The sequence below is a fragment of the Notolabrus celidotus genome, chromosome 24 (genome assembly GCF_009762535.1).
Source record: "Notolabrus celidotus isolate fNotCel1 chromosome 24, fNotCel1.pri, whole genome shotgun sequence".
Taxonomy (NCBI): domain Eukaryota; kingdom Metazoa; phylum Chordata; class Actinopteri; order Labriformes; family Labridae; genus Notolabrus; species Notolabrus celidotus.
The window spans coordinates 10330695-10358646 of NC_048295.1; the positions used below are offsets into that span (position 1 = coordinate 10330695).

At 42.4% G+C, this 27952-nt stretch overlaps 1 long non-coding RNA gene across 3 annotated transcripts in view; it reads right to left on the reverse strand.

Moving 5' to 3' along the window:
• LOC117808066 overlaps positions 1 to 25578 on the reverse strand; it is a 60240-nt gene extending 34662 nt beyond the window's left edge. The window contains exons 1-3 of one of the 3 annotated variants that reach the window (XR_004630122.1): positions 25477 to 25578; positions 22208 to 22258; positions 2257 to 2379 (exon numbers count right to left, since the gene is read on the reverse strand). This is a non-coding gene — a long non-coding RNA (uncharacterized LOC117808066). Of the gene's footprint in view, positions 1 to 2256; positions 2380 to 3857; positions 3970 to 7863; positions 8110 to 22207; positions 22259 to 25476 lie in introns of those variants that run through there. The other 2 variants (XR_004630121.1, XR_004630123.1) reach the window with 2 other exon arrangements.
• Positions 25579 to 27952: the final 2374 nt, after the last annotated feature.

The window sequence follows — 27952 nt, forward strand, 5'->3', positions numbered from 1 at the left end:
GTGAAGTGGCAGCAGCATTCATGTGCTGTGAAGTACGTCTCTGTCATTGAAAACTGAGAGAGGATGTCAGCTGATAACTATTTTGTTCCCGTCTAGATTTAAATGAGATGTAAGTCATGGTTCGGAGAGGAAAAGTTACATTCTTTGAATGTTCGGGTGACTCTGTACTGGAGCTTGAAGTTTCTGAAATGTCATTTTGCGCATTAATGATGTAATCAAGTGTCTGTCTTTAAGAAACACACACACACGGATCCTTTTGTGTCGGTGCATGCTGACCAAATCAACGCAGATACACAAAACAATGCCCACTGTACTGAAATAAGAGTTGTGTTGCTGTCCCTGGTGCTGAATATGTTGTGTCTATCTGTCCATGGCAATAAATATGTTGAGTCTATGTGTCCATGGTACTGGTTTAAGAGTTGTGTTGCTGTCCATAGTACTGAATATGTTGTGTCTATGTGTCCATGGTGCTGGTTTAAGAGTTGTGTTGCTGTCCATGGTACTGAATATGTTGTGTCTATGTTTCCATGGTACTGATTTAAGAGATGTGTTGTTGTCCATGGTGCTGAATGTGTTGCGTCTATGTGTTCATTGTGTTATATAAAAAGTTGTGTTGCTGTCCATGGTACTGAACATGATGTGTCTATGTGTCAATGGTACTGAATATGTTGTGTCTATGTGTCAATGGTACTGATTTAAGAGATGTGTTGCTGTCCATGGTGCTGAATGTGTTGAGTCTGTGTCCATGGTGTTATATACAGAGCTGTGTCTATGTGTCCATGGTACTGAATATGTTGTGTCTATATGTCCATGGTACTGATTTAAGAGATGTGTTGCTGTCCATGGTGCTGAATGTGTTGAGTCTATGTGTCCATGGTGTTATATAAAGAGTTGTGTTGCTGTCCATGGTACTGAATATGTTGTGTCTATGTGTCCATGGTACTGATTTTAGAGATGTGTTGCTGTCCATGGTGCTGAATGTGTTCAGTCTGTGTCCATGGTGTTGAATCAAGAGTTGTGTTGCTGTCAATAGTGCTGATATAAGAGATGTGTTGCTGTCCATGGTGCTGAATGTGTTGAGTCTATGTGTCCATAGTGCTGATATAAGAGATGTGTTGCTGTCCATGGTGCTGAATGTGTTTCGTCTGTGTCCATGGTGCTTATTTAAGAGATGTGTTGCTATTGTGGATGAAGTGTTAGATGAAACCGAAATTAAAGTTATTATGTCATCTCGTAGGGTTGAAATTCAGAATACAGATGAACTGTGCACACGTCTTCTGTTCTTTAAGAAACACACACACATGCCACATGCACCTATTTGCAAATATTTAAATTAGACATCCCGTGTTAAAGTGCTATTTGTATCTTCACATTAGAAATACTGTCTTGTTAGCTTTAAGTTATTTTCACAGCAATTTGCAATTCATAAAAAAAACATTTGTTTCCTTCTTCTGAAGGACTTTGAGAACTGTGAAATTAAAATCAAACTTTCCTCTCAAGGTTCATCTCTGTTCTCTCCCTCCTCTAACATATCTCCACATCTGGGGTATTCTCTTCTTTTATCCTTAGTCAGTTCTCAGCATAATAAAAAAAAAAACACACTCCTCTGGACAGATTGCATCAGAGACATATTAGAGAGAAGAACAATAGTGTATAGGGGAAGGTGGGATGGTAATGAGTTCTGGATCACCAACCACATAAACAAAACCCTTAACAGATGGGCGCCAACAAGTAGCAGCTGCAGAGGCAGTGGAGTGAGGAAGAGGCATGTCGTTGGGAAGACTAAGTAAAGCCCACTACTGAAGGGTTTGGTCTTGCAGGAGACAGTAGCAGCGGTGACATCCTGCACCTGACGCAGGGGCGGCAGGTGGGATGACGGCAGCAGCAGACAGTGTTGTGCCCCCACAAGGATGGCAGGATCACTTTGATCCAATGCATGATTCATCACAGTCTGACTTGACCAAGGACAGCCAAGGAGCCTCGGTTCGAAAAGTTTGCAGACTATTTCTTCAAAGTATTCACTGGTTTTAGAGCCGAGGACTCGAGACAACGAGTGTACAGGGTTTTAAGGAGAGGTATCACCGGACTTAAGGGACAAATGTTACCCACGAAAGTCACAGATGCTTAAAATGATCATTTGAAACAGATTTCCACAATGAATACATCACAAACGCTGCATACGGCGCAACCAAAGTTCAAATCAATTGCATACAGAACAACAATCACATCTGCAACATTGACTCAGTCAATCCTTACCTGGTTCTACTTTCTTGCCCCATCCATCCAAGGCAGATTCCAGTCTTCCTGAGGTATCCGCCATTCAACAGGACGTTCGCCACTGTAGCCCAGTGCCTCCTCATTGGTGGAAAAGTGTTGGATCTGTGGAAACAAAGAGCACAGTCAAGAATTACTCTATATATACAGTTTAATGAGAAAGCTAAACCAAGGACAAGGACATACAAAAGTGGCCTTTGATGAGGTGAATTATGGAATATGCTAAAAGAGTATTCAAGGGTGGAATTTTTCAGTGTGCATGATTGTCAGTTTACGTCCTTCAAACCTGTTGAGTGTTTTCAGGGGATAAAGAATCAATATATTAAAGATACTTAGCCAAATGGTTTAAGCGTGCACCCCATACACCAACTACCTGCAAGTCTTCCCCTACTCTCTGCTCCTCACGTTTCCTTTCCTCTCTAATAAAGGGGATAATACCCCAAAGAAAAGGAGTGACTTCAGTGTCACAGATATACTGAAGTACGGTGGCCAACAAGTGCAGCAATCTGAGAAGGACTAATTGGGCTTCATTAAGAGAAGTGCAGAAATGGTGCAACTTCAGAGAGAGATGCAAAATACCAAAGCAAATGCAATGGTGGAAATGCACCACTGGAAACACACCATTGGCAATGCACCAGTGGAAATGCACCGGCAAAAATGCACCAGTGGTATTGCACCAGTGGAAATGCACCACTGGCAACGCACCACTGTAAACTTGTAAACAAAGAGCAATTCAAAGTGCTTTACAGAGTTTTAAAAAATGCACCACCGGATATGCACAAGTGGACTCGCACCAGTGTGATGCTGCCTCCAGAGACAAAGAACTACAGACTCATCCAGTGTAAACGCGCCACGACAAAAACACTGACCTCAGGTAGTAAGTTGCAGATTATAGAACATCCCTGAGTGAATAGTGATCCCAGGAAATAAATTCAAGACACTTTATTGGTTGTTTTTTCCCCGGACCCTAGTAGCATTGTTGTCCATTATGTTGCTATCAAGGGTTCTTCAGCTTCTATATTGGTAGAACCAAAGAAAGGGTCTAATTATCTGACATCTTTCAACTCTATGACGCAAATGATAAAATGAACCTCTTCTTGGACCTGTGCAGCATACCAGCTATTCAACAAAAGCTGCACAGCAGGCCTTCATGCGCTGCGACAATGCGCTTGTGAGTCACACATTCATGACATCTCCCCTCCATGATGCACTTCTTTCTTTTTGATATCTTTACAAATCTACCCGAGTGCAAAACCTGCTGTGTAACCTTTTGTCGTTCCTCTGAATCACTCTGCACCTTTACATATAGTCTCTGCTTCATCTGCTTGAATCTAACCCCATTACCAGGACCAATCAGTGACCTTCAAACGAGCCGAGCGCAAAACATTCGGCCATGTGACGCGAATGGATGGCGAGTGATTGGAAATGCATTTGGCTGGTGTATATGCTCTTTAGGCGCGGCGTAAACAGCCAGCAGCATAAGCAGGCGGAAGGAAAAAGTGCCAGACGCGCAGATTGCAAAGGTCCCTTTGATTAAGGTGGCAGATTAGTCTCAATAAACAATCATTAAAAATAATACCCACTGGCTTTTAAACGCCTTGAAGACAGAGCGGGCGCAGAGAACACATCCCTCCAGGGCCTGGCCTTGTTTTGATATGCTGCTGGTTTGTTTTCTGCGCCGTGCCCACCTGCAGGATGAAGCATTTGGACGGCGTTATGAAACAGTCTTCGTGTGCGAGTTGTGTTTTCTCTCTGTGTGTTTGCAGCTTCTTCTTGGAATATTTAATTCGGGTGGTTTTCAGCCTCTGGAGCTGGAACGGTTCACACTCCTCAGCACCTGATGCGAGCGAGGAGAGGCAGCTGAAAAGTTATGTGTTTAGTGGGATTTGTAGATTTTTTTAACAGATAATAGCACAGAAAATATGATCCTGGTTTCACTGCAGTGGAGTTTATTATCCAGGCTTTATTGCCCACATCACATTTATGGAGTTTTATTATTAGTGATAGCCCTTGCAGCCTTTTCAGGGAGAATAGCCTGTCTTGTAATACAGGATATAAATCTTACTTAAACCTATCTGAATTAATGCTTTAGTGGAATCCATTAAACAAAGAACAATCTATATTTTCATGATAAAAAACGCTTTTAAAAATTAAAAAGCTGCCTCTAATTTGCTTTTCTTTGTTCTCCAAGTGATGATGTGAATGTCTTAATTTTCAAACTGTGCATTTGTGCTGGATTAAGAGTCCAAGTGAGCAGCAAAGGGAGGAGAAAAAGTGTTGCAGAAAAGATTCATGCCAGAACACATGCTTGTTCACAGCAAGAAGGGAGTGTTGGATACATTCACCATTTCACACCTGGGAGCTGCAGTGTGCACCTACTGCCTTTGGCCACTGACCAGCTCCAGTGGTGAAACGAAAAGGAGGTGTGTGTGAGTGTGAAAGAGAGCCTTGTTAGTTTTCCCAGCATGCGTTCAATCTGCTAAAGGCCCAGCCTGTCCGAGCAGACTGCAGCAGACTACTGCCTGGTGTTAATAATTCAAGGCTGAGTTTAATTAAGGTTAATTATTTAGGGTGGCATGTGTACCGCCTTAAATATTGAAGAGGATATCTGCACATTCTACAATTCAGTGGTGGATCTAAACTCTGTAAAGTGGACTTTCCATTATAATGTGTCGCCAAAAGAACTAATAGCACTTAAAGAGGGACGTTTTCCAAGGTACAAGACCAAGGATTTCGCAAGCTGATGGCGTATTTGGAACGGTATTTTGAGTCGCCGCCACTTCCCAGCAAAGGTCGCAGGTTCAATTCCAGCCTTGACCTTTTGCTGCGTGTCCTCCCCAACTCTCTACTCCCCACATTTCCTGTCTCTCTCCAACTGGCGAAAATGCCCTAAAAACATAACTGAAAAAACACCCACACTCAAATTGGCTCAATAAAATTGAAGGACACATATCTGTCCTTGTATATTTGGAAGATACCTTTAATTCCTTCCAAAGAGGAGAATAACAGGAGTGAAGAACTGCTGTTTTAGAACTAAACAACACACTGCCAAAGGTAATCTGACAACACGGTGTGCACTAAAGCGCACTGGCAGGATGGTCAGCACCCCCCTCTGTGTGTTCCCCTGCATCCCGCCGCAGACAGCTTTAGAGCACTGTAACATTTACTGTCTGACCAAACTAGTTATGGGACTTTCTTTTGTAACTTCTAACAGCTGAACAGTATTTTGATTCTGCTCCAGGGCATGGAGCCAAGATGCTGCAGTAGTTCAGCAAACAAGCAGTAAAAGGTGGAAACACCATGTCTATGTATGTGTGTGTGTGTGTGTGTGTGTGTGTGTGTGTGAATTCAAGCACAAATTTGCACCAGTGAGTGTATGTATTGCTTTAATGCATTACCACAGTCCTGTGCCGTTGGCCCAGAGAGCTCCACCATACTTATAAAGATGGAGTTCAGCCAGCATCCTCTCAATGTCAAACTCTGTTAAAGGCAGCGACATACTCTGAATACTTCCAGATGTGCTATTTTTTCAGTGTCGATGGACGCCAACCTTCCTCCTGTATCAAGTCTGTCCACAGAGATTTGCACCGGACAAAAGTGTGGGTCAGGTTTGATTTAACAGTCGGGGCAGCCCGGTCATCTCACCTTGGCTGGAGTTATAATCCAGCTTGGGTGGGGAATCAAGGTACAGCCATGGGTACAAATTAACCCTGCCTGTCTACGCTTGGTGGGTTGGTTAAGAGTATCCTCTAGTTGCTACTCTGGAGAAAAGCTTGGTGATGTCACCTCAAAGATAGACATTTGGCATATCATTTAAGCTAACATGAAATGATGATGTCTTCTTTAAACCACTTTAAAAGGAGCTGATTAACCTGACATGTCCAAACATCCATGCCATTGGATATATTTCACATCCATCTGGTAACACCACATTCAAGGTGTTTGGTACAGGCCTTGTGATTTTGTCTGTCACATTCATTAGAAGCCAATTAATACAAAATATGGGACGTAGTTGGCGTGCTCTGCTATATAACGCAAGCTAGGTTTGCACCCATCCTTTAAATCTTAGTTAAAACTGCTGCAATAGATGCATCCATGCTACTCCCTTCACAGGTCCCCATTGGTTACATGCTAGATAGCAACCACTTCTTCATTAGCATGGTTGCTATCTAGCATGGTTAGCGCTTATGCTGGTATCCGTTTCACAATTCTACATTCTACAAAAATCAGTCACCATCGTCTTGTATTTTCACGTCCTCAATGCTACTACATCAAATTTAAAAGAGTAACTGGCTGGTGTTTAATATGAATTATACTATGATGTATGAATTAATGCAGCTTTGTGTTGCTTCTGAAAAATATCAGCCATGTTCTGGAGTGTGTAGCATAATCTAGTGAATTTTTCTACTTCATTAATTCATTAAAAATCAATCTGAAACATGCTTCTGCTGAAAAAAAACATTTAATTTAGGCGGCAATGTGTGTGAAATCATGGATAATAATATTAAATGTTGTTTTTATAAAATGCAAAAACCTACAACATGGTATCAGCATTATATATCAGTTTATTCTCTAATTATTGGCCATTAAAAAGCTGATATCAGTCATCCACTTTAACTGACACCTTACTCAAACAGCTAAAGCTAGCTTAAAAGCACAGGGTAAACTGGGGATTGATCTAAACACCACATACATTCACTCGCTCCTCATCCAGGTAGATAAACATTTACTCCATAAAACCGCCCCGTTCAACTCTTCAAATAAACGTCCCTTCTTTTACTACCATTGCAAATAATGTGTGTTAAACAAGAGCAACTTAATGTGTTTCTCTGCATTTTACGAGTGCATTAAAAACCTGTTTCCACCAAGCCGTGTAAAACGTATTATGTTTTCTCATGGTTTATTGATCTTGGTTGCTACGCCAATGAGATATATATTAGCTTTCTAACAGAGGGATAACTTGAAATGAAAATATCAGCGTATTTAAAAAAGAAGAAGACAGAAATGTCAGCAGCTGCCCCACGACTCAATACGTGAGTGGTGACATGTATGGACGGCTGTACTGGTACAGGAATAGTCTGACCCAGTGTGGCTTTCACGTGATGTTTGAGTTTGGAGAATGTGCACAGTGGTTGCCAGTCATCTGTCACATTAAGAGCTCTGACAGTCACATGAATACATTGCTCGCCACAGAGTCACATACCTGGGCTCCAGTGACGTCAGCAGTTAAAGGTGCAATGTGTGATTTCTAGCGGTATTAACAGAACTTGGTAGAAACAGAATATTACGTTCAGAAGCCGTCCCATACGGACCCAGATCTATCAGATCTGAAGTGAGTCCTGAATGATTGGGACCTCTTTTCCCAAACTGGACCTCTTGCAATTTTAGTTTTAGCTTTAAGTCTGCATAGGCCGGGGCCTTACACTGCTATGTTGCTACAGTAAGCACAAACAGACAAGCTAGTAACATAAGAGTTCTTGCATTTCATGAGTGGCTACAAAAAGCACTGGTAGGAAGACAAAGAAGCAGAAGAAGAGAGTTGCTGTGCATGAAATGATTAGCATTGATAGAAGGTGGGATTGCACTCACCAACAACACACCAGCTTCTTGTCCTTGAGGGTAACTTCACCAACAAGAGCGTTTCCATTTCTACACTCCACCTTTATCAAAGAGCCTCCTTTTCCACGAGTGACCACAACTGCTTCCAAAAGCTCAGTGTGTCCAATGTTTGCTGATGTAGCATTAGCCTTATCAGCTAATGCTAGCCCTGGATGCTAGCAAGTGGCCTGCTAGCAGTGCTCTCCTTCTCCCTTCCTCCAGTGCCTCCATGTTGATTCAGTCAACTTTGACCCCTGTGATAGTCACCTATCAATGACATCAGCAGGAAAAACTCAGAAACAGCACCATCAAGTGGACAGAAAAAGGTATTGATTGGACTTCCTCAACAGATATGTAGCTTCATATACAAGAATACAATAAAAATGGCGGTTTTGAACCGACACACTATCGCCAGTCAACTGAAACAATGGCTGCTAGGGTGTAGTGATTGTTCGCCCCACCCTTAGTGTCAGGGATATCTTATACAGACACCTAGAGGACATGATAACACCCCAAAAGTGAAGTCAGAAACATGCTGCTTGCGCCTTATGGATTGGATGCAGTATACGTCCAAATCCTGCTTCCTCCATATAAACAGATGGGACATGAGTCAAACTTTAAAATAGAAAAAAAATATGTTTTTTCTAACATAGTTGTTTTCCATCATAATGATACACGTTAGGATGTTTACACTTCTGGTTTGACTTGTTATTTGAAGTGATGGAAATTGGTCGATTAGCATGATTTAAGGCAACAATCAATAACAACTACTGGTCTGACATTCTCCAACAAGACTATCTGAAAAGCCTTCATGCATCTTTAAACACAGGGTCACAGTTCGCAGCTTCAGGCCATTCCAACATCTCCGACCTCCCCGGTCATCAGAGGCATCAAACCCATGACCTTCCGGTTGCTCTCCAATTACCACATCCTGCTGCTCTGCTGTATCACCGCCATCCCAAGCTGTCAAAATAAAAGCACTGAGGTCAGATAACTTCCCTTGTCTTCTTCTAAGGGCAGGACGAATTCAGCTTGATGAATAATAATTTGGACAACACTGTGTGGATAATGCTACTGCAACGATGTGCTTGATTTGCAGCCTTGGGCAATGCCACTTCTTATTTATTTTTCAATTAAAAGTGACATTCAGAATGACGTCCCCTGCTTCTGTTTTGATGTATTTTGGCTTGCTGACAGAGTCAACAAGGTATCTTACCCCTGACGATAACAACAACCTTCCCCATGTGTCTCCTCAATTCCTGATTCTGGAAAGCGGCCAGACTCCAACAGCCGGAACCCTGACAGATCAGATAACTCAGGACTCTCTCCCTTTACCCCTGCCGTCAAGAAGTGTCTCACCTTTTACCCATCGACTCGCGTTACAAAGCAGTGCTTACCCGCGCTATCTGATATCTAGTTAAGTCATGAAGGATGCATATCAACTCAATTTGCTATCGATTGCTCTGGTAATTAGGCATAATTTAATTTCACTCCCCTTCCCCCCGCCTCCCTCGGTTTCATCTTCCCCTTGTTTTTCCAACACCCGGAGGAAATCAAGAAGGCGTCGCCTGCGGAATACGTAATTCCCTCATAGAACACGGCTTCATTTTTGGGGAGAGATTGCAGCAGGGGAAAGGCATTCAGCTTCATGACTGAGGAGTGGTGATGAGCACATGCTGAGAGTGAGTGTCTGTAAGTTTGTTGGCTGCAGGCGTGGGTCTGACCCGTGGTTGAACTCGCGTGGTGCTACTTGGCGATAGAATGACGCCAACGTGTGTTTCATACGGTAACCTGTGCTTCACCTTCTGATGCGATGAATAGGAAGGAACTTTATTACTTTTTCATCGACTGAATCATCGTCAGAGGTGCTGTGGTGTTCAGAGAGTGCAGTCCTACCTGGACTAAATCCATTTAAAACTTCTAGTTTTTCATTTGAAGGTTTTATACTGTGAATATGTAAACAAGTTTGATGAGCCATTCAAAGTAGGGGTCAACAGGGACAATGCTGAGACCGATAATGTGTAGTTCATGAGACCGATACAGATATTTGCAACTGATCTGCATTTACAGTAAAACTCTAAATCTAAATCTAGGATGTGGACATGTCATTAAAAACACTAGAATACTTAATGACTTAATACCATGGATGGACATAAGGTGAGGTAAATTATATCTGCCATTAGTACAATAACTGCGATACACATTAATCGTCCAAATGCCGAATATTGGCCATCAATAATCGTCTTAATGCCGAATATTAGCCACAAATAATCGTCGAGCCCCATAATCAGTCGACCCCACATTCAAAGTATTTACATTCTGCCATTTACTTTTCTTTGGTGTAGTATTCCCATGCTAAGTTTAGGAACCCTAACATTTAATGTATAAGACCCCAAAAGAAATCCCCTTTTTTTGGGACCCCAAAAGTGGGCGGGATCTTTTATACCAAGTGTGACCAAAACAGTAGCATAGTAACAAGTATGTACAGTATTTCAACTGTGTGCCATGTGCAACCTTCACAACTATCAATACAACAGTACGCAGAGCTCAACTACAGTGCATGCAAGTGAAAGGATTACAAATTGTCCAAATCAGATGGTACTACATGGATGAATATTTGTACGACAGCCATAAAGGAGAATTATAATCAAGGAAAACTGTTACATCTTTAAACTATATGTATGGACTAACCAGTCGTAGTTGTAGTTGTTGGCAGGACATAATTTGAGGTGAATTATATCTGACATTAATACAATAAATGCTGATACACATAATCGTCCAAATGCTAAATATTGGCCACCAATAATAGCTGTGTTGTCTATTATTCCCATGCTAAATTTAGGCACCCTAACATTTGATGTATAAGTCTTGTCTTTTCTACTAGTGCTACCAAAATAGCAGTTCAGTCAGACAACTCACGGTTACATTGTTTATTGTAGCAGCAAAAACATACTCATGTTTGGCGCCCAGGCTCCGGCCTCATCACTCCCTGCAGAAAGTTTACATGCAGACTTTGAGGAGTGATGAGCAAAACATGCTAAACACCCCCGGAGCCTGCAGGTGCAAGCTGGGGAGGCGGCGGGGAAGAAGAAGAAATATCAGCAATGGCATGCAGCAGCAGAGTCGTTGACAGGCAGAGGGAGAGATGGGAGATTTTTCCCCAGTTTAAATAGACCGCCAATTTGAGAGGCAGAGGGCAGGATTGGATGATGGATAAGAGAGTGGGACATGTGACGTGTATGGCATTGCAGCTCGAGTTGTCTGCCTGAACTAGCTCGCAGGCGTCGCTCCATTAGAGTGACAAGTATCTACAGTATTTCTACCGTGTGCCACGATGATGCCAGTGCAGCTGCAACCTTCACAACTATGAATACAACAGTATGCTGAGCTCAACTACCATGCCTGGAAGTAGCAGGATTACAAAACTGCAAAATCAGATGGTAGGAGAAACAGTATTAAACACTTGTGCATGAGCCGTCTGTGTTGTTTAAATGCTACAGTACATTTTTTAAGTGGGGTGCATGTCAGGCTATGTGCAGAGCTGCATGGATAAACGCATAGATTTGATGCAGTATGAATCAGGCTTCACACTGCCATGCATTTAGCCTCTTTTTTAAGCAATAATCAGACTTAAAGTCAGCACCATTCCAGTCAAGATTCAGTTACCCACAATGCAACTCAAGTGTCAATGCTTTGGCAAGGTATTTGAGTGTGTTTTGTACCTCAAGCAGGACTGAAGAGCTGGCAACACCTGAGCTCATCTCTGTTCCCCCGATTGTTTAAAATACGGTTTTCAAAACCTGCACTCTTCTGCTGCAACAAACAGACTCAACCAGCACCGCCCCGGGCAGTTTGTTCGACTCTGCACAGCTCCCTCTGGAGGATGAAACTTTCTCTCCTCACATATGTCTTACAATGTGAGTTTCACAGTCTGACTCTAACTGGAGCGAGTCCTGCAGCTGCACATATGCAAGCGTGCATATGTCGGGACCCTCTGCTGGACTCAGTCGTAACATTGGGACATTAACTTTAATCCTCATGCATATGGACACACTCACACTGTACACATGGCAATTGTACAGCTTCTGCTTGTCATTGGGGGGTCCACAAAGTGTGCCTCACAGGCTCACATAGTCCTGCACATCTACAGAAAGACTTGGACACATTTGCAAATGCAGAGTGGAAAACAGGAAACACTGTATTTGTAATGGTTGCATGCACTGAACATGAAACATCAGCGTCTGTTAGCATCTGAACATGACTCCCAAGATAAACTCTATCATTTAAGACATTTGAAAAAACTGCATGGGTTCCTTAAACTCGCATCAATAATTGAAACATGTTTAAGTCGTAGCATCTTCAATAGCTCTGCTCTGCATGCATCAGAAACCCTGTCGATGTTTGCACATACAGCATCTCTATTTTAAGAGGCCGGGGCCTGTAGAGCATTTGTGCAGCATATTGTGAGTAGGAGTATCGGCCTAAGATCAGTGCCCAGTTTTCCTTACACCATATGATATAATTGGGCATGACTATCAATCATCCTGCCAGATTTAGACTCAAGGGTCTCCACTGTTTTTTTTTCCTCTGAGTTGTGCAGATTTGAAAGTGATTTCAGAAAAGCAGCAGCGGTAAAACAAACACGTACAATCCCAGGATTTACATTCACCACTCTGTGAATTGATCCAAAACGCCTCACGGCTCTGCCGGCTTTGTTAGCTCGTCTACATCAGCTCAAACTGATGATATTGTCTTCATCATCACTGCAAGAGAGAGAGAGAGAGAGGGATGCAAATAAGGAACGGGATTTGCATACTCTTTCAATCAAAATTTCAAGCACATAATAATCAGTCTGGATCTCTGACAGAGACCCGAATGCTGTCGGTATGTGGTGGAGTTTGGTGTTTGGATTTTCCCGTTTTCATTTCTCTGACTGTCTGAGCCCAGAACTTGATTAAAGCACAAGTCAAAAACACCTTTGAGTGTTCCCTCTGTGCCAGTTTTTAAAAACCTGATGAGCTCCTTCACTGTGTGCCTTTGTTGGGGATATTTCAGCCCTCTCGAGAGGACCGTTTCTGAGGTACAAGAGGAGGATAAAAATGCAGACAGCTTCAGAAGCATTTAATAATAACACATAAATGGAAAAGGGTTTGTGTTCTTCCTATTTGTACCCTTAAACTCTCCTTAACAAGGGGGAAAGTATGCATTAATGTGTGCTATCACCAAAGGTTCAACACCTTGAGAGGATCCAATCTGCCACAAAAATATCTTGCACTTACTTTACATTCCTTATTTTCTGTTGATGTTGTCTGCAAGTAGGGCTGGGCGATAACAACCACAGAAGTGCAATGTTGAAGTGAATATCCAAACTTCTATCACATTAGGGTGTTCAAACGAGCTATATGTGGTTTAAAAGAGACAACAAAGTGACTCAGGCAACAATAGATGCTCCCATATTTAGCTCCTCATAATGTGCCTGTACAGTAATTTGTCGTGATGGCATCACAGCAGAGCTTTGATATGCGACGAATCGCTGCAGCTCTGCATTTCTTTCCTGCAGCGGAGCCCGCAGCCAATTTTTCATCACTCCTTCCCCGTGTTCTGGCAGCCATTGTGCTCTCCTCTGTTCCTGCCACACTCCCTGACATTTCTGAGTACGCGAGTCAAAAAAAGAGCCTGTAGTCAACTCTCGCAGTCAGAAGTCACAGAACTAATGTCAAGGCTGAATCAGGAATCCACCGTACAAGGCAATCCAAGGCTCAGCTGGCGAGGCTGGAGACGTTGGCACGCTACGAGGAACCCACGAACGCCTTTGAAGCGTTCGCATCACCGAGAGGATTGTGTAAAACTTCACGAAATTCAAGGCGTTACATGATTCAGTTATTCATGTGTTTCAGCCCAAAACTTGGCGTTTGCTTGACAATTCCAAGTGAAGTGTTGCATGAGGAGGGAATAGACAGGCAGAGCTCTTCAAGCAAGGGAGTGGAGGCTTGATTTTGCAATAAGAACGTGGAACAGAATCTTACAGCTTACAGATATGACTCACACACTTCTAAGTCAAAGGGGATCCCCCTGTTGACTGAAAAACTATGCGCTTTGATGGAAGCTAGTGTTCGCTAACGTCAAATTCATATTTAAAGGGGACATGGTACATGTAGGGCGCTGACACACACATTCAAAAATGTTGAAAAGGTTTCAAATGATCTGGTATAAATAACTTTATTTATCTAGAAATGTTAAAAAGTTTGGACAAATTGCAAAAAAAAGTGCTACAACAAGGAGAGAAGGATGTGGTGTGGATAGAATTAGAGCTGGGTGAAAGTTGAATTTGTTAGCTTGCGTCTGGATTTAGTTTTCTGATGAGCTTCTTGAATCCATAATTTCTGACGCTGCTAACAGGAAGCAGGTCTTTAATGTGAAGTTTTTGTTTGATTCAAATTTCTCTTTAATGTTGGGTGGCATCTAGTGTTTCAGACATTAGCACCCCTCCCTTATATGTGGTTGGGGAGTGTAATTACAGGTTTAAATACATCACATTTTTATCAAACATTTGTATATTTAAATCAGATACAATTATATTAAGGAAGTTGTCATTATCGAATTATCGCCCAGCCCTACATAGAATGCCAATGAAGCTAGCAAAATGCTACAAAGAGGTACAATTATTGCTTCCCTTCCACATGCTAATGAATAACTGGGAATACATATTTAACAAGACTACCTTTCAACATGTCTTACTTTGATTTCCTGCATGTCATCCCCCACTCTCCACTCCCCACATTTCCTGTCTCTCTCCAGCTTTCTTATCAATAAAGGCAAAAAAAGGCCAAAAATTCAACTTTCACAACTTCCTGAAACATGTCCCTGGCATCAGATTTGAATGTTTCTATTAATATTTTGCACGGGTAAATGTTACTTTAACAGCTGCAAGGGATAAGTTTTGCCTTGGTTGGATTTATTCATATGGCTAAACATGTATTAAAAATACACACCCTAACTTCCTATTTAAATAACAACAAAGAAGAAACAAGAGGACATGGAGATTTGAGTGAATAATGCCCTCAAGATGTGGTTGAAAAAATCAGAGCAAGCTGGTAAGTGGACTGAGATCATTCTACAACACAGGCATTCACAGCTCTCGGAGCACAGCGAGTTCATTATTTGCTCTTGTAAGTGTGAGGCACAATGAAAAGAGACGGAACAGTGCATACTGACACGATTTCAGCTTCTGGCACCTCCAGAGAAATGTTTGTGTGACTAAAAATCCCTCCTTGTATTTGATTCAGCGGTGGGTATGTGTGTGCTGTGAAGCAGTGCGACAGCCAGTGACCTCCCGCCGCTCCTGCCCTCCCCCTGGCCTCCCTGCCTCCCTGCCTTGACAGCGGCCGCCGAGCGTTCCCCCTGCAGGAGGACGACTCGGGAGGAGATGATTGCCTTGGCATCACCAGCCCCTCGCTGCCACTTTAGCCCATAAGCCTTCAAAGAGCAGCTAGCCACGGAGAGGAGGGGGCCTTCTGAGTGTACAAAGCACGCTAAGCCCTGCTTTGCCATAGCACTTAGCCACATCGTTATTAGCATGGCTGTATCTGTGAGACCCACTCAGGAACAGGGAGGGACGCCAGTGATGTGTGACTGGCCTGGAGGAGAATTGAAAAAGTTGAATCGTTCTTATTAGGGTTGTTAGGATTCAACTTCTGAGGCAGTGCTTGCACAGATGCTGACTGCACGTCAAATTGAAACTCGTGCATGCTAACTGTGTCCTTTGCACAAACATCATCTTTGGACTGCGCCTTTAAATGGAACTCTTTGCAACTACAAGTCCAATATGAGGTACTACCCTTCAACATGTCTTACCTTGCTTTAATACCTTGTCTTCTTAGTTATTAAGGTTTGAACTGATGATACAGACAACACAGATGTACACTGCACGTCAAATTGAAACTCGTGCATGCTAACTGTGTCCTTTGCACAAACATCATCCTTGGACTGCGCCTTTAAATGGAACTCTTTGCAACTACAAGTCCAATATGAGGTACTACCCTTCAACATGTCTTACCTTGCTTTAATACCTTGTCTTCTTAGTTATTAAGGATTGAACTGATGATGCAGACAACACAGATGTACACTGCACGTCAAATTGAAACTTGTGCATGGTAATTGTGTCCTTTGCACAAACAACCATCTTTGGACTGCGCCTTTAAATGGAACTCTTTGCAACTACAAGTGCAATATGAGGTACTACCCTTCAACATGTCTTACCTTGCTTTAATACCTTGTCTTCTTAGTTATCAAGGTTTGAACTGATGATACAGACAACACAGATGTACACTGCACATCAAATTGAAACTTTTTGGACTGCGCCTTTAAATGGAACTCAACTTAGAGAACCTGCTTTCCTTTTCAACTAACACTGGATGAAGAAAGAAAGTCTCTGATGGAAGAACAGAGGAGAATAAAACAGCTTTGTAAGTGATTAAGATCTACAGATGTGTTTAAAGATTTCCGCCTCTCTGAACTCTAAAAACACAGCGTGGCGAAATTAAAGAACAAGCTTGACGTGACAGACATTTCTCCTCCTCCAGCTTTGATGTAGATGTGAGTCAATTGCTGTGATGTCCCAGAAAAGAAGTTATCACACGGGCCGCTCCACATTCGCTTTTGTTTTCAGCTCCTGTACCTACTTCCACTCTCACACATCCCTTTCATATCCCTCGTTCCGTCTCTCACTGTCTTTACAGTGGCCAATTTGTTTTGGGCTGCACCATGAGGATATATAGCTCTCGTTAATTCCTGCCTCGCAGCGTCTTTTGAGACATGCAGTCGTTTATATTTATGTCTTTTTTTTTTCCCCCTTTCATTTTGGTCTCTTTGCTTTTGTTGCTTCATTATTTTTTATTTACAGGACAGCAATTATTTTAACAAGAACAACACGACTGTAGCCAAAAATACCAGTTCATTTAAGGGGAGGGAAAACAGAGAGCCAGATATGTCAATCAAACGCACTATCACTGCTAATAAAAGCTAGCATTATTCAACTTAAATATGGCTGCCATGATAAAAAAATACAATATTGATTCTCCATTGAAATAAAACACCATTAACATACATTTCTGTGATATCATGTTGCATTAAAATCAATGTTTGTGAAAGCCTAAGCCGAGGAATGATTAAGCCCCTCCCCTTTTTGGGACTTGTGTTTCACATATGAATTCAAGAGCCTGTATATATAGTTACAACTTATACTGCTCAAGCAGCAACCTTCAGTCTTAAGTAATGAAGCCAATGAGGAAGTGGTACACACGCCCAAAATGCAGTTGTTAGCATGCTAACACCAAGCTAATGTGAGTTTAATAGTATGAATATGTGGCTGCTAGGTCTAACGTGTCAACACAAATAAACAAGGCTACTGGGAAACTCAAGGGTTAATAGAAGCCCAACACATGCAGTAACTTCCACTACAGAGTCACGTCTGTAGATTAGCCGGAAGCTAGTATGAGTCAGCTATTCCAATATGGCAACCACCAACTTCATGACATCACTTCAGAAACCGGTGGATTACGTCAATGAGACTAGGTCCATGTTGATGTTATCCAGTCCATGGAACCACTATCTAGTTCAAGGCAATCCATCTGATACTGGATCCACAACCCGTCCCAATATTGTCTCGCTAACTGCTGTAGACCAAGGCTAATTGTTTGTATCTCTGAGGTCAGAGTAACACAAAGGTCATCCCCTTCAGTGAGACATCAGCAAACCCTTCAAAGTCATGAGTCATACCGACTGCAAGAAGTCTTCATTTCACTTGTTTGCTGTTGTTAGCATGCTAGCACCAAGTACATATGAGTATGACAGCATTAGCATGAATATGTGGCCATAAATGTAGAGTGTTAACAAAACTGAGGACAGATTAATTCAACTAGCATTCAGGACGAATACTTTCATAAAGCCATATCGAGGAAATGTTATCACGATAATTATCGTTATGGAATTATCGCCCAGCCCTACACAAAGCCTCAAAGTAAAGCCTTCACCACTTGTTTCAAAGTCACTCAGAAACTTCCCACTTCAACATTTCCCTACAAAGCATACCTTAGCTCATGTTGCTGCATATTTCGCTCCAATAAACAAAACAGATGCATTTACCGGCCTGCTACATGTCCAATCTCCCCCATCAGTGTATCAACACTAATCCAGTTAGCACTCCTCATTATCCCCACTCTGCCGATACACGGTGATTGAAATATGATAGCCGTCTGAGATTGAATTAGCGACAAGGTCAGCGGGGTAACCTTCCAACAAATTAGCACAGGAGTGCTTTAAACAGCCCGGATATGGCTTAGGTGTAAGTCCCACAAAGCGTGTAATTGCATGTTTTTTAGGTGCTCTTGTTTGGCTTCAAATATTGATCTGGAGGTGACTCATATGCAGGAATGTTCACACCTGCATGTATCACACGCATGTGGAATCAAAGATCTGCGCTCCGTGTCCTTGTTGTAAAGTTCTTTCACTTCAGGACGCGTCCTTGTAAGACCCACAAAAAGTCTGACTCTATTGTCCTTGATGCTGCTGAGTGCTCGACTACAAATGGCTTGAGGTGGTGCATTCAAGGCAAATAGATAACAATAGGATATTTTAGATTCTGCAAAATACACCAGCAGAAGCAGAGAAGTCACGCTCTTCAGGTTAGACTGAAGTGCAACCCATGCAGTCACTTCCACTACAGAGTCATGTCTGTTTTTAATGCAGTGCCAATGAGGGCCCAAAGGTACCACAGACTTTCTACTGTTTCCAAACATCAACCTGAGTAGAGTGATTATTAGATGGTATTTGAGTTTCCATTCCGCCTTCAAATCAAAGTATTTATTATTAAACTGCAGAGAGAGAACATGCTTCAAGGATAAGGACTCTTCTCTGAGGGAAGTTTTTCACATCAAGAGAGCGCTTATTATCTTAAAATCTGTTTCAAACAGCGGCTGATTATGAAGTGAGTGAATACAAACATGTATTCTGAGAAGTCAATTTCACGTTGATTGATCTCAGATGGCTGATTTCCCTCTTCTCATTTCCATCCCCGTAGGACCCTGAATTACAAATGTGTTTGCAGAAGCCAGCTAGGTATTGGTGTTTTTGTGATGTCATTTATTTTATGCCTAAGCTAACGTGGTTTCTTTTTGACATCACTTGAAGCAGGGCGATGCAAACAATGACCCCTGACCTTACAGTGTCATGTCGGCAACAAACATGGTGGCACCAAGACAGAAGTCTAACAGTTTTGATAGTTTCCACTGTAATAGAAATACAATTTCCAGGTCAGGTTAATGCTAGCATGAGTAATGCTAAAGCTACCATGTTGAATGATTGAAACATGACAATGCAATTAACAAAAAACCCCAAGTTTTCCAAGTACATAATGTAATATAATGGGATGATGTCCTCAACAAACATGGTGACTCAAAAGATGGAAGTATTGGGGTATATCCATCCATCCATCCATCCATCCATGCATCCATCCATGCATGCATCCATCAATCCATGCATGCATCCATCCATCCATCCATCCATGCATCCATCCACCCATGCATGCATCCATCAATCCATGCATCCATCCATCCATCCATGCATCCATCCACCCATGCATGCATCCATCAATCCATGCATGCATCCATCAATCCATGCATGCATCCATCCATCCATGCACGCATCCATCAATCCATGCATGCATGCATCCATCCATCCATGCATCAATCCATCCATGCATGCATCCATCAATCCATGCATGCATCCATCCATCCATGCACGCATCCATCAATCCATGCATGCATGCATCCATCCATCCATGCATCAATCCATCCATGCATGCATCCATCCATCCATGCATGCATCCATCCATCCATGCATCCATCCATCCATGCATCCATCTATCCATGCATGCATCATCCATCCATCCATCCATGCATCCATCCATCCATCCATGCATGCATCCATCAATCCATGCATGCATCCATCCATCCATGCATGCATCCATCTATCCATGCATGCATCATCCATCCATCCATGCATCCATCCATGCATGCATCCATCCATCCATGCATGCATCCATCCATCCATGCATCCATCCATCCATCCATCCATCCTCTTCTATCTGACCTCAGGCTAAGCAAGTTGACCCCCACTTCAAGACATGTATAAAAAATTGGTGTAGTCTACTATGTGACATCACCCATTGGTTTCTCATGGCAGCGGCCATATTGGAAGTGGCGGGGGTAGTATGCATGAAAACGGCACGGCACGTCACTCTGCAAAAACCACTTCAAATGCTGTAGTGTGCATGCCAGGCCAGTAGTTGGCAGTATAACTTTGTAATGAAACACCACATGTCTGCGAATTCAGACGTTTGTGTTTAAAGCACAGACTGTTTAAATAATGGACGTAGTATCAGTTCCAAAATCCAACCATAGCGTAGCGCTTTCTATTGAATGTCTCCGTGTGAACAGTTTTTGGTCGACCTATAAATAGGCGAAGGTGTGGAGCGAAGCAATCAGTTCCAACACACCCACCTCTCCGCCAACTCAGCCTTTCCACAATTACTTTTAAATTACAAATAAAGAAATGAGCCTCATAGTCCACATTCAATTTTCAAACCAGGCTGCAAGCATGTTTATTTCTGCTCTCAGGTCGAGCATTTCAACATGGGAGCTAATGGGGATTATTTGGCTGCCTCGAGTGGACACTTGAGGAACTGCAGTATCAACACAAGGGGTTGCATATTACCCAGATGCTGCTCTCTCTTGTAATATTCTCCAGTTCTTTAAAAGGGGGGAAGATGGGACCTCTGGGACTGCTCCCAGTTGGAGGTACTAAGAGAACTCTCGATTGGCTTCCACCCAAAGTCTGAGCTACTCATGCTTTCTGTACAGCTTCCTTTTTCATCATGACAGTCCAATACGACGCCCACGCTACTACCAATCCGTGTGTCAATCTTGCAAAGTAATCCATTCATACATCGGTGCTGTCCAAGTGAATCAAGCTGAACTTAATCTTGAAAACATAGTCGGTTATGTTTGTGTCTACTTAGAGAACGGCCAAATTCTGAGCCGTTGAAATCAAATTGGAAATATAAATTCTGCTTAAAATGCCAGTGGTGGTTTAAAAAAATACAAGCTGGTGAGCTACAGTGCAACGTTTTTACTGAGTGCAGTAAAACCCAGAGAAGAGACTTTAGTGCAGCCTTGGCAGTGGAACAACAAAAGGCAAATTAAAGCTAATTAACATCTGTTTCTGGCTCTTCAGCGTGATTTAGGCTGTCAGGTTTCCTTCAGACCAACTAGTCTCGCAGGCACCCAGAGGAGGCAGGAAGGAAGCTGTCGTAAACGCATCACACACATACACCAACGGGGGCCCCGAATCAGCACTTCATCCTCGTTCCCACACGAGGGGAACAACACAGAACGGCTTCAAGGTGGAGGATGAACACGCCTGATGGAGACCTGACACACAAAAAGGAGGCCGGGGTTATAGAGGTTATTATTAGGTTTATTTAATTTAAATTTTTGTTTGCTGTTTTTTTTGGTCTCTAATTTATCTGACATCACCAATGGACATGATCCCTCTCTCCTCTACTTATGTTTGTCATTACTTTTCTTTTTGTTGTTTGTGTAAACTTCATTTTGGTTTTGGATCTCTCTGTTTGTGAAAACTGGTGCAAAAGACAAACTGTAGAATCTTTTTCCCCCCATTTAAAAAGTGAGCTACTTCCTCTGCACTGGTGCAACCAACCCTCCAGTATCATAGAGTTATTTCATTGTGTAATGGTGTTGGACGCTATGCAGACTAAAGCTCTGTCCACCACCTTGCGACCTAAGGCGATTGGAAATTCGCCACCATTTGTCGTGTATTGCAAGCAGCTTTGAAATGCTTTTAAATACAGCAATGTCAACTCGGCTGGTGGCACCACTTCCTGGTAGCATTAAGATCATGAATTTAAAGAAAGCAGTGGTGTAGTATTAAGAAAGTGCTGATATATTATAAAGAGTTTCACATGAGTGTCCAATGGTTGGCGTCAGTGACGCTACTGTAGGCGGAGCTAAACTACCAGACTGGTATCTAGCAGGATTGAGAAGCCCACAAAGCATCACTTCACATCAAAGTATATCATAGTGCAACAATACATTGCAAATTGAAGTACTATACTTGTATTTCCTAGTATAAAACGCAAGAAAGTATCACGGTGGGACCCTAAAGAAATGCTCCAGAATTAGGAAATCATTCATGATAATTAATGTTGTTTTTTTTAAATAATAATGGAGCTAGGAACTGTTCTTTTAGCCACCCATACCTGGGACATGTGAGCTGTATCCAGTGAAGGCAGAGTCTCCCTGGATCATTGCTGCAAAAAACAGGGATGGTAGAAGGGTGACATCAGTTTACAGGGTCACATTTAAAACCGTAACACCAGGAGAGATGCATTCACAGTGGGCTGAGAGGAGACTACTGTTACAAGCTGGCAGAGTCTCCGTCGGATCATTGCTGCAAAAAACAGGGATGGTAGAAGGGTGACATCAGTTTACAGGGTCACATTTAAAACCATAACACCAGGAGAGATGCATTCACGGTGGGCTGAGAGGAGACTACTGTTACAAGCTGCTGAATCAAGAGAATCACAGATGTGTGTGATGTTATTGTGGACGGCGGGCGGAATAAAAACACTGCGGTTAATCTACCAATCAGACACGTTCAGCATTGCAGGCCCCGCCCCAAGAAAGTCCTGGGACTATAACCCCCAAGCAGGGGTTTTTCAGAAGAGAGGTTAGTGTTGGGAGTGACGAATGTACTAGGAGATAGAAGACTGTCACATGCTGCCCCTGTTGGCTCCACGGCTCTATTGCACTCAAATGATGAACCTATTTCAAAGACAGAACAGTCGCCCAGTGAAATCTAACAATGCTCTGTGCTCATAAACAAGCATATGCTCTTTTTCAAAACAGGGCTCTTTCAAAAGTTTTGTGTTTAGCATCAAATGTTGTATCACCAAACACAGTCTGTTAACCTCTCTCTTTGTCCTCAAAGGGAAACCGCTTTGGCAAACGCTGAATTACCACCAAGAAGCACGAGTCCAAGGCCGCGCAGGATGCATCTGTTTGGAGACAGATGGTAAGGTACATCATGTCAAACAAAATAATAAAAACAACCCCCTGAAAATGGACTCATTGCTGTTTTCTCCCTGGTTTTGTTTGTTCTCTTTGTCTTGCACACAATCCTGCACACATGCAAATGAGTGACAGATAAAAGGATTCAGAGCGTGTGCACATTTGCATGCGCGGTTACTTTTAGAGGATATTTTAGTTAATTCATCCTGAGTCATGGTCCCTCTCACGGATGCATTCAACTTTTTTTTTGTTCCTTTTTTTCCTCCCTCTTTTTTTTTGGGTTTAGCAATGCAGGGCCAGGTCTCCACGTGGAGTGACTCATCACTCTCGGTAACATCAAACCCTCCAAGAGAATCGCAACACAATACAAGAGGGGCTTGGATTCGGGTTCCCTATGTGGGCAGAGGGGGGGAGAGAGAGATCTCACACGCACACTCGCATTCTCACGGCATGCGCAAAACAGCACACACACAGGGATGCTAATGTAACTACACAGGCTTGCAATCGTGCAGACTGATGCACAAACACACACACACACACACACACACAGTGGCTGTGCTCATATACTCCCCGACTGCACTGGCTTATCAGCGAGGCAGACAATACCATCCCACATGTAGTGTGATCTATCATTGTGGGCCGGGGACTGCATTACAAGGCCTTAGATTGTGGACTAGATGGGCCTCTCAAGGGGAAGGAGCCGAGTTTGCCAGAACCGTGGAAGCGGGGCAGAGCTGCATAGCCAAGCAGCGGAAATGAAAGGCGGCTTGGGCCTCTTGGATCTCTCTCTTTCTTTCTTTTACTATCTCTCTTACCCCCTCCTCCTCCCCTCTCCGTCTCCATCTCTCTCTTTTGCTTTCTCTCCCCGCCATAGAGGGAAGATCATGCTTGACTGAAGAGGGGAAAGTGTGGATAGAATGATTGAGGGGAGATTTCTGATAAGGATGAAAAGAGGAAGGGGAGGGGGTATAAAAGAAGTCAGTGTTTGTTTTCGTCGCTGATGGTGATGGCGGCGGCGGCGGCAGAGGCAGCAACGTGCTTGTGTCTAATTAAAAATTTGCCCTTGGTGGAAGCTGGGCTTGAAAATGTTGTCAAATGAATACGCAAAGGGAGGACGTGCAAATGCAGCTGCAGAATAAAGGAGCACAATGCAGCTAACATAAAGAAAACACACTCAGTCAATCACATATAATTAACCACACTTAAAGGTAAAGATCTGTGTGCATAGGCGATTCACAATGAAATGTGACAACAGCCATGGTGGTGATTTTCACCAAATTATGACACTGACTGACTGTGACAGCTCCCATTCTGAAAGCTGAAACACATTTGCATTGAATTGTTCCAATGGCTTATTCCTCCCAACCTTAACCCTGAACTGTTGGTTCAGGCGGAGTGCAACATGCTGGTGCTTTAATGTGAAGTGACAGAGAGAATCAGGAATTACTCTGCATCTGTGAGCCAAATAACACAATGGTTAGATGGAGAGTCTTATTCAAAATATTTAACATTTACTGGATATTATTATTATTATTTATAATAAAATAATATATATAATATTACATTTTATTATTTTATTATAATTTATAATAAATCCATACAGATACATCTGATAATAGAAATTAATTCATCAATTCATTTTATAAATATATAATATAATATATTTAACATTTTCACTGTATCATTTCAAACTTTTAGGAACCAAGGAGATTAGTTTCTGGAGTTTTGAAGCTGAAATGTTGTCCCATTCTTGCCTGATATAGGATTACAGCTGCTCAATATCCTGTCCTTGGCACCCAGACTCTTCTACTACAGAGCCATGCTGTTGTAATATATATATATGTGATATTGTCTGAATGGCAGCATAAGTCACTCCAACACCTGTATGTGTATTGTTCAGCATCAAGCAATTTGAGCCCATGTGGTGCATTCCACTACAGAGTCATGTCTGCCACATAGCTGTGGAATGAACAGGGAAGCTGCTGCATCATTAAGTCATCTGCATATAGTGCATTTCCAACATGAGTAATGCTGCAAGGCATAGTCTTATGGGTAGGAGAGGTCTTCCACTTATGCAAGGACACCCACAGATTCTTGATATGGAAAAGTAAAGGTAAAGAGACTGTGCAGAAAACACCTTCAACTTGAGAAGGGAAGCCAGAATAGGTAGAAGCATGGTCAGCAATGTATATTACTTAGCTTTGAGTTTAACTGCACAGTCCAAGTTAAATATATATGCATGCATATAGGAAATTAAGAGTTACAATACATACTGTCAGTCTAATTGCAAAAAAGAGACATAATTTGAAGTCATCTGCATATAATGTAATTCTCCCCTCTTTCTAAATACTGAGTAATGCAGAGCTCTGCAGACATGCATAAGCAATATCTGCTTGTGAATAATTGAAGATTGCCTAACGGTCGAGACAATATTATCCCACTTAGGATGCAAGCTTACCTGGTGTTATTACGGAGATGAAAATATTGAATCAGGGCAGGGGATCGATCCGGCCTGCTCTTTGTGGTAAGACAGTGTTGTGCTGCAGAATTGACTCAGTGTCTGAGAGCAGAGGGATAAGAGCAGAGGGAGGAGAGTTTGTTTGACTGTGATTTGGGCATGTTTGAACTGCTTATGTAGGATCTATTCTTTCTTATTATATGTTTAAGTCATCTTTGTGCGTTTGAAGATGCATTGGGAATGACTGCACACTTCCATCGGCAATACAATCGTTCTTTCATCCAGGTGTGTTGGCGAGAGATCCTTTCTTCTTATCTTACAAAAGGATCCTTTGAAGCGGGCTGATAAGGTGTGCATGGAGAATGTCAAGACTATATGTGTGTGCAACTGGGATACCGGCAGGATGTGGTCTATGGGTAACAGAACACTGCGCTCACAACATGCAGGCCTACTCATCGTACTTCAAGTCTCTAAAAGTAGTATGGGAGGTAGAGCATTTCCTCTCCTTTAGAATCATCTACAAGTCAGGGTCCAGGAGGCAGACACCCTCACTACTTTTAAGAGTAGGCTTCAAACTTTCTTTTTTGATAAAGCTTATAGTTAGAGCTGGATCAGGTCTTAGTTATGCTGCTATAGGCTTAGACTGACACACTAGGATCCTATCTCACCCAGTTCCCCTCATCACTTACTTTAACTCTACCTGTTGCATTAAAGTTACTAACCATTTACCTTTCTGGAGTGCCTGAGCTCCCTTGTCTCGTAGGTTCCAGACTCCAGCGGCAACAGCTACTACTACTTTATTTATTTAAAGGGACAGTGCATATTAATGAACATTCAGCATAGCATCCATGTAAATATGCCCCAGCAGGTCAAAACAGACTTCATAACAAACGATCCAAGACAAATAACAGATGGACAATGCAAACAACAATGCATCACAAGAGCATATATGAGTTATACACTCAGATCGCCACATGGATGATGATGCTAGGAACTGAGAGGCTGCAGATCCTCCCCAGTAGCTGAATTTGGGACTCCAAGACAGTGCTTGATGTGCAACGTTCAACTTCATAAATCTGTGTGATTACCTCAGTTATGCTTTCATCAGCACCTAAGAGAAGTCAGAAACCAGAGAGTAAAATCAGCTCTTTACTTCTCTGTTAATTAACAACCTGAGGAACTCATTCTCTCATGAGTTTACAAGCTCAATAGCTAGTTACAAGTCTTGTTTAAAACACAGAAAATGTTAGTTTGTGATTGATTGTCTCATTTAGAGAACATAAATTCATGCTTTGGGGGCAGTGATTGATAAGCCTTGACTACAGTTTGTTACAAAGTTCCAGCAGTTCCTTTTCTGCTACTTCCAAAGATACATGACTGCATGGTTGGATTTGAGAGGTGAGTGACCTCGTAGCATGCCGCTAGAAATCTGAGTTAAGAGTTGTTAACAAGCACAGTGGAGGAGTAGTGTCTTCTTGCACTGTGTTCCTGTTTGTATTCACCATGAATCTGTTCGCTCATGTGTGTTTCTCCCAAGTTCCAATTTAGCTTGACTACACTGCGCGCTGGTCTTCTGACCTTCCCGTGTTGCAGTTTCCAACAGTTCAAAAATAGAAACGACAAATCCGACTGGCCTTGTTCCTGTGTGCTCTGCAAACTCTTCTCCCTCACTAAAGAGATGCAGGTGAATAAAACAAAAGCTGGTTTTAACTGGCTATTAAAGAGTAATATTTCATAAAAACCACAGAGGGCTTATTGCGCTTGTTCAGTCTGAAGCCCGAGATGGAAAATGGCAGTAGGTAAGGAGTCATGGAGAGGCAAACAGAAAGGTAATTGCAAATTTCACAGATATTGCAAACTAGATAAATGTCAGCACTATTTGAAAGAGGTCGTGTTAAATAAGATGCAGTGTATAATAGATTCTGCTCACACACAAGGCTTCTATTTACCTTGCACATTCCTACACGTCATCCCATGAAGCCTGAAACAAACCTTTAAGGAGAAAAATGCAGAGATTTCATAATAGACCATCAATAAGGAAGTCCATGGGTGCATTGAAAAGTTACAGATCACATCTCTTTTCATCATCTTAGCCACACTTAAATCTAAACACAGATAATCATATGTTTGTATTTGTAATAATTAGCATGGGTCTAATTGGTCCCAGTGACATCACCCATCGCTTCCTCAAGAAGCATTCAAAGCCCAAAAATGGAGGTCGTCATTTTGGAAACACTGACTCTAACTATGGGTACTTTTCTACCACAGAAACTTTACCCCTGAACAGGGTCTAAATTTAGTTCAGGGGAAGTTAATCTCCCCCTGAAAAGCCCCTGCTTAATGGGTAGTACTTTTCAAAGGTTGTGGGACGCCGTAACTCTTGGTCGGAATTCCTCTTAAAGGTACTTTTCCACCGCAGGAACTTTACCCTGGAACTAGGAACTTCACCCCTGAACTATGTGCTACTCAACCAGAG